The following is an 11,721-nucleotide window of genomic DNA, read 5'->3' as shown; positions in this document are numbered from 1 at the left end:
AAAGAGTCAGACACGACTGAGCGACTGAACTGAACTGAACTGAAGAAAAATACAGTCTTCCAAATAGGAGTTTAAATGTTTCTAGAAAAACCCCAAAATTAATACTGTTCATCTTCCTGATGCAAATATGGAAGACAGAGTATCCTTCTCTACAAAGTAAGGTTAATTATATTCTGATCAAATAATAGAGAAAACATAAATAACACCTATTAGAAATAACAAAATACATAATTGCACAATTAGTAAACATAAAAAGTATTAGTGAGGTAAGGGGGAGGGACAAAAATGAACAGAAACATCATTAAGTTATTAGGAAGAAGAAAAGAAAAAATGTTGCATTTAGGAAACAGTAAAATTGATAATAAGGAGAATAGAATACAAAAGATAAGATTATCATATTTATACAAATTTAAATGGACTGAATCTCAAGACACAGTGTGAGATGAGAGCAAAAAAACATATACTTATATATAGTTGAAAGAAGTATATCTTAAACAAAGAGAAAAATACAAAATAAGGTTTAGGCGAGGATACACAAGGTTGTGCATCCTCAGTTGCTCAGTCGTGTCTGACTCTTTGAGGGTCCATGGATGGTAGCCCACCTGGCTCCTCTGTCCATGGAATTTTTCAGGCAAGAATACTGGAGTGGAGTGCCATTTCCTACTCCAGGGGATCTTCCCTACCCAGGGATCGAACCCATCTCTCTTGCATTGCAGGTGGATTCTTTACCACTGAGTCACCTGGGAAACCCACACATAAGGTTAGTGGCTGCAAAATAAAAGAAGCAGTGATGATGTACTTGGGAAAGTAAATTCAAAGTCAAAAGGACTCAACAAGCAAAACAAACAAACAAACACATAGTGGCATTGTGCAAAATAGTTTAAGATACGTACTTTAGGATTTCCCACCTCTACCAGGCAAAAAGAGAACTACAAGGACAAATTTGTTTTAAAGTGTTATAACATTTATTCTATCTTTTGATAACATAACAGCTGGAGCAGACAAAAAGACAAAAAGTCAGAGCAAAGAAGTGGTAATCATCAAACTAGATTGAAAAGTCCTAATGAGTAATCTGTACCTAACAGAAAATATATTTTCTTACATCCATGAAAGTTTTACAAAACTCACTTGAGTAATCTGGGCCGCAAAGAAAATCTTGAGTAATATTTTGAGTTCAGATTCAACAAGCTACATTCTCTGATCACAGTAAAACCATAATTATAAAAGTAGAAAGAAAAGATAGCCAAAACTACTGTAACCAGTTAGAAACTAAGAAACATTCCCCAATAGCTAGAATCAGAGTGAGAAATCAATTCTGAACTTGCATTTTTCAGACTAGAATTTATGAGGTACAGCTACATTAGAAAAAAGTGTATAGTTTCAATTCCTTTACTATTATAAAAGACTGGAAAACCAAAACATAATCTTTAAGTTAGGAATTCAATTCAAGAAGTCAGAAAAAGAACAAAATGAAGCAAACACAAAGAAAATGAAATAGAAAACAAAGAAATCAAGGTGGCAATTAATAAAATGAAAGTTCACGTAAATATAAACTTAGGGAGTATAAATAAAACTAAAAGCTAATTTTATAATTATTTATAGGGATTAGCTCCTGGAAAATATGATCAAGTTAAAAAAAGAAAAAAAAACAATACTAGGAATAAAAAAGGAGATATGGCACCAGATAAGTAGTGCATTAGATAACTAATATACTAGTTATGGTGGAATACGAGGTGTAAGTCTAGAGCACATCCTGAAACATTTAGGTGAAATGTGTGAGTCCCTGGGTAAAAAATAGTGGAAAATACTAAAACAAAACCAAACTCTAAGGGACTAGTGAATATAAAAAGAACAGGAAGAATAGTTCAATTCTCTCATTTGAGGCATACCATTGCCCACAGACAGCCTTACTGGACATACCTCCACTAGCCTGGCCAGGGCTGGCAAAGGCAGGTGTGGCAGAGGTCTCAATCCTCTTCTGGCAACCCTACAGGTGTTCAGTGGGCAGAGCCAGGTGGAAAGGGTATACCCAGAGCAGGGTAGTGGGAGGAGGGAAACGAGACAGGATGGGAGGTCTGGGGGGGTGAGGGGTGCGGGGAGGCGTAGACCAGGACTGCACTGACAGGAGCCAAGGCTGACAGAAAGGGCTGGGACCTCATGGTATGGTAAGGGGTGGAATAAGATGGGCAGGGGCAAGGGCATAATTGCCATGACATCTTGAACTCTCCTCAGTGTCCCAAAGTGGAAACACCACCTATTTCCCCCATTGCAACATGTTTGCAGCACCTCTGGCCTGGAGAATACCAATAATTATACAGAAGTTGGTCAAAGTGTACTAAGCAAGTGACAACGATATATCTGATGGCCTTGGATGAGGGACTCAGGGTCTCTGGCACCCCTTTCATAAGGTCATATCTCCCTTGAGAGAAGAGGACCCACTGAGCACACTGTGCATTATTTCACAGCCAACTCCAAATGGGTACTGTAGCCCGACCCCCGAGTAAAGCTGCATTGTCACCCACCACAATCGGAGGTTTGGAATTGGGTTTGTGGACACAGAGACTGGCTTACGAACTACCAGGAGATATTAAAATCTCTTGTTATTTTAAAGTTTCTAAACAAAACTCTGGATAGTGGGAAATGAGGGCAGGGCAGATGGTCTGGCCCTGCCCAGGTTCAGGAAAGAGAGAGACAGGGGGATAAGAGAAAGGACAGAAATGGGGAAATTTTAAAGACCAGTCCACCTTAAGGAGGCGTAGAGACAGGATACTAAACGGGGAACAGAGAAGCACAGAGAAACTTTGAGATGCCCTGAGAAAGACGTGGTTAGAGGAATAGGTGTGTGAGAAATTCGTAGAATGGACCCTTGTACCAGGTGTCAGGCACAGGACCTCAGTTGAGCAGAATTCAGCTGCCTACTCTGGAGCGTAGGTCAGTGGTGAATGGATCATGCTGGATTGTCTGGTGAAGCATCAGGGCCAGCAGCCCTGTTCGATTCATCATGGCTGTGTGCACCTTGTGTTCCTGCTCAACCAGCTATTCCAGCTTGTGCAACTGTGGGCGCTAATTGTGAGAAGGGGCTTCTAGGATCCCATGCTGCCCCTCAGCCACACTCAGCCTTATAACCTACCACATGAACACACTCTAGGTTCACCTCAGCACGCTTCAGCTTCTCCCAGCAATAGTGGAGTTTGCAAAGGCCTTTGGGGAGATTACAGAAATCATCAGTGACCTCAAAGACATTGTGCACTAGTGGACAACCGCACACCTCATCATCTGGAACCTGTGGGCAGAAAGAATGATGATGAGGTATGGAGGGGGTGGCTATGGAGGGGGATCAGGCAGGAAAATGAGGAAGAGGGGGATTGGAGGGCAGTCAGGCAGAAGGAGAGGGATGGGAAGTGAACTAGCAGAAAGGAAGAGAGGAATTCAGTAATTACTAGGTAAAGAAGAAGGGGTCAAAAGCATGGAGGATGGAGGAAGAAGTTAAGCTGGGATGTAGGAAAGGGTGTGATCAGGTAGGAAGGATGGACGAGTAGAAAGAGATCAAACAGGAAAGAGAGGAGGGATGGAGGGGAGGTCTGACAGGGAGAAGTAGATGAATGGAGGTTGATAAAACACCTGGAGTGCTCGGGGCCTAACACCTAGAGTTGCTTGCAGTACCTCTCTCTCTGTGGGTTGTAAACATCACAGAAGAGCCTTGTGGCTCTGGGGAGAGATTGAAGGTGAGGTGCTAAGGATCAGGGTGGTCGATGCCCACACTTTGTCGATGCCCAGCTCATCCAAGTAGGCTTCCTTAATGGCTCCCCACTGAAATCCCGCCCCTAATTCACCCAACTCTGCCTCTGAGCCCACCCACATCCTGATCTTCATCTTGCCCACCATGCTCCTGATCCTGTCCACATGATGCCTTTGACCCTGAGTAGCACCCACACTCACCCCTCAATGCAAGTCAGGTACATGGACCCAATGGATGATTTATGTTCATACTGGGGGGAAAAATGGGTACAAATGGAAGGAACTATGCACATACACTGCATACACTCACATGACAAAGCCCCAAACAACACTTTTGTCCCTTGCTGACCCCTATGTGCCTATAAGCATGGTCAATGTTCCTCACGCCACCAGTGTTTGATGCCCAAATCTTGACCCTTATACTGGCAATGTACAATAAGCATAAATGGGTAGAGCCATGGATAAGTGTTGCATTCTCTTCTACAACAAATAACCCAGCACCAAACCTGCCCCCCTCCCCATGGACCCCACCCAACCAAACACACTCTTGCCCCATCTGCCCCCAGTCAAAGCTCTAACCTTGGCAAAGCAGCACTCCATGTGGCACAGGGCAGTATGCACATTGATGGGTTTCCCACAGGAGACACAGAAGATCTGCAGGTCGACACTGTTTCCACCATGTTTGTTGTTCTGCATAGGACAGTAGAGGGTCTGGAGAAACAGTGCAGAGTGGGGATCGCAGGCCACAGTACCAGGCACCTTTCTTTTACACCCCACCCATTCCCACAGCTTGGACTCATGACAGCAGAGTAAAAGGACATGGGCTCATCGTCTCCTGAGAGAACACCAAAATCACAACTAGTTGCTGAACAATCATTGACAGGAGGATGTTGGAATCCACTATTAGCCCTACCATAGAGCCTGTAGCCCTACCATAGAGCTGCTGTGTGGGCAACCCCAAAACTGGAGAACAATTATACCAAAGAAGTTCTTGAGCTGTTCCAAAGGTTCTAGGCCCTACATCAGACTTCCCAACCTGGCAATCCAGCAAAGGGACTAGGAATCCCCAGGGAATCTGATTTTGAAGGTCATCAGGATTTGATTATAGAACTTCCACAGGACTGGGGGAAACAGAGACTCTTAGAGAGCACAAACAAAATCTTGTGTGTACCAGGACCCAGGAGAAAGGAGTAGTGACCCCACAAGAGATTGAGCCAGATTTGCTTATAAGTGTTTGAGGATCTACTGCAAAGGAGTGGGTCGACAGTGGCCTGCTGTGGGGTTGGGGCACTGACAGCAGCGGTCTTGGGAGGCACAGTGTGTTGGCATAAGTTCTCTTGGAAGAGGTTGCCTTTACCCTTACCATAGATCCTGTAGCCCTACCATAGAGACTGCAGACTCCAGGACTGGGCCACATCAGGCCAAGTAAATAATCAGGGAGGGAGCACAGCCCCAGCATCTGCAGAAAGTTGGATTAAAGATTTACTGAGCAGGCCCTGCCCACCACAGCAAGACCCAGTTCTCTCCACAGAGTCCCTCCCATCAGGAAGCTTCCACAAGCCTCTTTATCCTCATACAGCAGTGAGCAGACAGAAGAAGCAAGAACTACAATCCCATGGCCTCTGCAATGAAAACCACAATCACAGAAAACTAATCAAACTGATCACATGGATCACAACTTTGTGTAACTCAGTGAAACTATGAGCCATGCCATGTAGGGTCACCTAAGACAGACAGGTCATGGTGGAGAGTTCTGACAAAGCATGGTCAACTGGAGAAAGGAATGGCAAACCACTTCAGTATTCTTGCCTTGAGAACCCCATGAACAGCATGAGAAGGCAAAAAGATATGACACTGGAAGATGAGCCCTCCAGGTTGGTAGGTGTCCAATATGCTACTGAGGAAGAGAGGAGAAATGGCTCCAGAAAGAAAGAAGAGGCTGAGCCAAAGAGAAAACGACACCAAGCTGTGGCTGTGTCTGGTGGTAAAAGTAAATTCTGATGCTGTAAAGAACAATATTGCATAGGAATCTGGAATATTAGGTCCATGAGTCAAAGTAAATTGAATGTGGTCAAACAGGAGATAACAAGAGTGAACATCGACATTTTAGGAATCAGTGAACTAAAATGGACAGGAATGGGCAAACCATTATATCTACTACTGTGGGCAAGAATCCCTTAGAAGAAATGCAGTAGCTCCCGTAGTCAACAAAAGACTCTGAAATGCAATACTTGGGTGCAGTCTCAAAAGCGACAGAATGATCTCTGTTCATTTCCAAGGCAAACCATTCAACTTTACAGTAATCCAATTCTATGCTCCAATCACTAACACCAAAGAAGCTGAAGTCAAACAGTTCTATGAACACCTACAAGCCCTTCTAGAACTAACACCACAAAGAGATGTCCTTTTCATCCTAGGGGATTGGAATGCAAAAGTAGGAAGTCAAGAGATACCTGGAGAATGGCATTCTATCATGTATACTATCATGTAAGAATTGAATCGCCAGTCTATGTCTGACGCAGGATACAGCATGCTTGGGGCTGGTGCATGGGGATGACCCACAGAGATGTTATGGGGAGGGAGGTGGGAGGGGGGTTCATGTTTGGGAACACATGTAAGAATTAAAGATTTTAAAATTAAAAAATATATATATACTATATTTAAGATAATTTTAACAAACTGACAACCTTAAGAGCTATGGACCCAAAATAAAACTTAGTCCAAAATGACATCAATTATTACCAACTATGTTAAGTTTTAAAAGAAATGTGGGAGCTATTAAATAAATGTAATTACAAAAAAAAATTTAAAAAGGAAAAAAAAATTTTGTTTTCATTTTGACAGCATCTAAAACACTCAATATACCTGAACTATCTGAATCACCTGCCCTAAAACCAAGATCTGACAAAGGAATTCATTCCTTGTTTGTTTTTAAATTCACATTGACATCACTTTAAGCTATTTTAATTTGCAGGGTAACAAATAAAAGAGTAATGGTGACTCAATAAGATAAAGATACATTTACCCAAAGAAAATGAAAACACTAATTCAAAAAGATATATATCCCCATGTTCATTGCAGCAATATTTACAGTAGTCAAGTTATGAAAACAATCTAAGTGTCCATTCGTGGATGAACAGATAAAGAAAATGTAATACACACACATACATGTGTGTATTATGTGTGGAATCTAAAAAAAAAAATTCCATTATTGCCTTGAAATTAATATCACTGTAGTACACTAGCAAAGTTTTTATATTTTAAATTAGTATGTAACATGTAATATTTTAAGTGGTTTATGTGAGTGTGCATCTGTGTGGATACATGTAGAAGAGCTATAAGCTTGAGAAATGTATCACTACATTCATACTTGCACATACTTAAGTAGTAACCGTACAATAAATATAAAGCCAAAAAAAAAATAGAAATGGTTGGTCCATAATGGAAGACTCCTGACAATGTTTTTTAAAATGAACCTGGCAATGTCTTTTAAAATGAACTCTACATTACTCAGGGATTCCCTGGTGGCTCAGATAGTAAAGCGTCTGCCTGCAATGCCAGAGACCCGGGTTCGATCCCCAGGTCGGGAAGATCCCCTGGAGAAGGAAATGGCAACCCACTCCGGTGGTGGGCTACAGTCCATAGGCTCGCAAAGAGTCGGACACCACTGAGCGACTTCACTTTCACTTTCACTACATTACTCAAGAACCATGTCCTGCAACAGTCTAACTTTAGAAGCAAACCATCTGATAAAGTGACCACTCCCATCATGTGTCTGTGGCATGTGAAATGTGACTCCTCTGCACGGAGATGCAATGTAAGTATAGGTAACATTTCAAACTTTAATGACATTTTTTATATGTAAAATATTTCATTAATAATTTTATACCAATGCAATGTTGAAATGAAAATATCTGTAAAATGTCAGATGAATAAAACTTTAGTAAAACTGAAAAAAAAAAAAAAAAAGAGAGATACCTGGAGTAATGAGCAAGTTTGGCCCTGGAGTACAAAATGAAGCAGGGCAAAGGCTAACTGAGTTTTGCCAAGAGAACACACAGTTCATAGCAAACACCCTCTTCCAACAACACAAGAGAAGACTCAACACACGGACATCACCAGATGGTCAATACCAAAATCAGGTTGTTTATATTTTTTTCAGCCAAAGATGGAGAAGCTCTATACAGTCAGCAAAAACAAGACCAGGACCTGACTGTGGCTCAGATCATGAACTCCTTATTGCCAAATTCAGACTTAAATTGAAGAAAGTAGGGAAAACCACTAGGCAATTCAGGTCAAATCCCTTATAATTACACCATGGAAGTGACAAATAGATTCAAGGGGTTAGATCTGATAGACAGAGTGCCTAGAGAACTATGAACAGAGGTTTGTAACACTGTACAGGAGGCGGTAACAAAAACCATTCCCAAGAAAAATAAATGCAAAAAGGCAAACTACTTGTCTGAGGAGGCTTTACAAATAGCTGAGAAAAGAAGAGGAGGGAAAGGCAAAGGAGAAAGGGAAAGATATACCCATCTGAATGCAGAGTTCCAAAGAATAGCAAGGAGAAATTAAAAAAAAAAAAAAACTTTCTTAAGTGAACAATGCAAAGAAATAGAGGAAAACAATTGAATGGGAAAGACTAGAGATCTCTTAAAGAAAATTAGAGATGCCAAGGGAATATTTCATGGAAAGATGGGCTCAATAAAGGACAGAAACGGTATGGACCGAACAGAAGTAGAAGATATTAAAAAGAGGTGGCAAGAATACACAAAACTGTACAAAAAAGGTCTTAATGACCTGGATAACCACGATGGTGTGATCGCTCACCTACAGCCAGAAATCCAGAGTATGAAGTCAAGTGGGCCTTGGGAAGCATTGCCACGAACAAAGCTAGTGGAGCTGATGGAATTCCAGATGAGCTATTTCAAACTTTAAAAGATGATGCTGTGAAAGTGCTGCACTCAATATGCCAGCACATTTGGAAAACTCAGCAGTGGCCACAGGACTGGAAAAGGTCAGTTGTCATTCCAATCCCAAAGAAAGGCAATGCCAAAGAATGCTCCAACTACTGCACAATTGCACTCATTTCACATGCTAGCAAGGTCATGCTCAAAATCTCTCAAGCTAGGCTTCAAATAGTACGTGAACCAAAAACTTTCAGATATACAAGCTGGATTTAGAAAAGGCAGAGGAACCAGAGAACAAATTGCCAACATCCATTGGATCATAGAAAAAGCAAGGAATTTCAGAAAAACATCTACTTCTGCTTCATTGACTATGCTAAAGCCTTTGACTTTGTGGATCACAACAAACTGTGGAAAATTCTTTAAGAGATGTGAATACAAGACCACCTTACTTGCCTCCAGAGAAACCTGTATGCAGGTCAAGAAGCAACAGTTAGAACTAGAGATGGAACAACAAACTGGTTCCAAATTGGGAAAGGAGTACGTCAAAGCTGCATCCTGTCACCCTGCTTATTCTTATACGAAGAGTACATCATACAAAATGACAGGCTGGATGAAGCACAAGCTGGAATCAAGATTTCCAGGAGAAATATCAATAACCTCAGATATGCACATGATACCAGCCTAATGGCAGAAAGTGAAGAGAAACTATAGAGCCTCTTGATGAAGGTGAAAGAGGAGAGTGAAAGACTGGAAAAGCTAGCTTAAAACTCAAGATTCGAAAAATGAAGATCATGGCATTCAGTCCCATCACTTCATGGTAAATAGATGGGGAAACAATGAAAACAGTGAGAGACTTTTCTTTCTTGGGCTCCAAGATCACTGCAGGTGATGACTGCAACCATGAAATTAAAAGATGCTTGCTCCTTGGAAGAAAAACTATGACAAATCTAGATAACATACTAAAAAGCAGAGAAATCACTTTCCTGACAAAGGTCCATCTAGTCAAAGCTATGATTTTTCCAGTAGTCATGTATGGATGTGAAAGTTGGACCATAAAGAGGACTGATCACTGAAGAATTGATGCTTTAGAACTGTGGTACTGAAAACTCTTGAGAGTCCCTTGGACAGCAAGGAGATGAAATCAATCAATCCTAAAGGAAATCAACCCTGAATATTCATTGGAAGGGCTGATGCTGAAGCTGAAGTTCCAATACTTTCTCCATCTGATGCAAAGGGCCAACTCTTTTGAAAAGTCCCCATTGCTGGGAAAGATTGAGGGCTCGACAGAGGATGAGATGGTTGGATGGTATAACCAACTCAATGGACATGAATTTGAGCAAACTCAGGGAGACAGTGAAGGACAAGGAAGCCTGGCATGCTATAGTTCATGGGTTGCAAAGAGTTGGATCCGACTTAGAGACTGAACAATAACATCCATTCCCACTCACCTCTTTATCTTGGTACACAGCCTGCTACTTGCCATGCAGAATGATGGCCTCAAGTTCATGGAAACAGCATTCCATGTCCTTCAAGGGGCATGAGTGTCCTGCTGTTCATGGTGGATGCACTCAAGCATTTTCTTGCCATTCTCCTCAGCAATGCAGGGGCTCTTCTGCCACTGCTGAAAGTGCTGGGGCAGGATCTCATGGATGTGGCTGGAAGGAGAGTCAGTAAGAAATGGAATGGGTATTTTGGAACATCAAAAGAAGAAACAGATGAGTGGCTTAATAGTGAATGTTTAAGATAATTAATGGCAGAGGAGTGAATGTTGTTGAATGCGTGATTGGGTGGTGGATGGTTGGGTGGATGGGTGGCTAGTTGGATGGGTGACTGTAAGGGTAATTGTGTGGGTTGGTGGGTGGAATGTGGATGGGTGGGTGTATGTAAGGGTGGATGGATAGGCAAGTAAGTGGACAAATTGTGCTAGGATACATAAGTAGGAGGGTGGATGGACTTACAGATGGCATAGATCATGCCCTATTCCACGCCCTGTTGCTTAACCTCCAGGTGTACTCAATCAGCTGCCAGCTTCATGCCACGTTCGTCCGAGCAGTATTCGGAGCCTGGCTGGGTGGGATGCACACAGCCAGGTCCCAGGCACTGCTGCAGCAAGGCTCAGTCCTTGACATCTGGCTGCTCTGGATCTTTTGACTTTTCCATGAGCTTCTGCTTCTGGTTCTCCTCCTGTGGGACCAGAGTGGTCAAGGTAGGGGAAGGGGAAGCAATGTCAGCTCCTTAATCCTGTACATCTGTCCTGCATTCCGCCCCCAACCTCCGTCTCCATGCCCCCCTTTCCATAATTTCTATCACCTTCCACTCCACTTTTTTCTTCAAATTCTTCATTTTCTTCATATCCACTGCCTGCTTCAGCAGTGCAGAATCTAGGAACAGAAACTCCTGAGTGTCACTCATTGCCAGGAAAATGCTGAAACGTCTCCCCAGCTTGTTCCTTAAATGGTCTCTGGACACTCCCTTCCTCCTTTCTCCTCCTTGCTGATTCTCCCTGCTTTCATTGTTTCCCTCCTTCCACTAAGGGGTCCTGTCATACACTCATCAGGCTTTGCTTGTCAAGTCTCCTATGTAAAAGTCCTGGTATAAGTTTTAGTACTGAGGCAGGTCATTTTCAGACAACAGTTGGTGTATGGCTGTTGTCTGAAGTACCTCCTTTACTGCCAATGGCATCACCATCACCTAGTACTTCTGAGACAGCTCAGACTTCTGCAACTGAGGCAGATATGACTGAGTTGGCAGTTGCCAGGGGGACCACGGCAAATTCTCCAAGAGTATCACAGGTAAGAGCTGAGGGGCAGACCCTCACACAACTCTACTCCCCCATCCATCCTGCATCCTGGATTCATCAGAGACCAGGAATTACAAACAGAGTTCCTGTGATAATAGGAGGCGGGTTATGGATCAGCATTAAGAGGGTGGGGATGGGTTCACCTTGTCCCAACACTCCTAACTCACCCTCTCACCTCTATGGCTAGGACCCACTAGGTCTTGGCTGCCTGGGAATGACTGGCACCACCTGGCCCTGCTTGCCCACCTTATCCAGACACATTTGTCTGGTCTA

The 11,721-nt window shown here is 42.6% G+C and overlaps 1 pseudogene; it reads right to left on the bottom strand.

The window, feature by feature from the left end:
• Nucleotides 1–2,907: 2,907 nt before the first annotated feature.
• On the bottom strand, nt 2,908–11,060 carry LOC138071779 (CXXC-type zinc finger protein 1-like; annotated as a pseudogene).
• Nucleotides 11,061–11,721: the final 661 nt, after the last annotated feature.

Source organism: Capricornis sumatraensis, chromosome X, assembly GCF_032405125.1.
Source record: "Capricornis sumatraensis isolate serow.1 chromosome X, serow.2, whole genome shotgun sequence".
NCBI classification, from domain to species: Eukaryota; Metazoa; Chordata; class Mammalia; order Artiodactyla; family Bovidae; genus Capricornis; species Capricornis sumatraensis.
The sequence above is the reverse complement of the archived record's forward strand: the minus strand, read 5'-3'. Positions and strand labels throughout refer to the sequence as shown.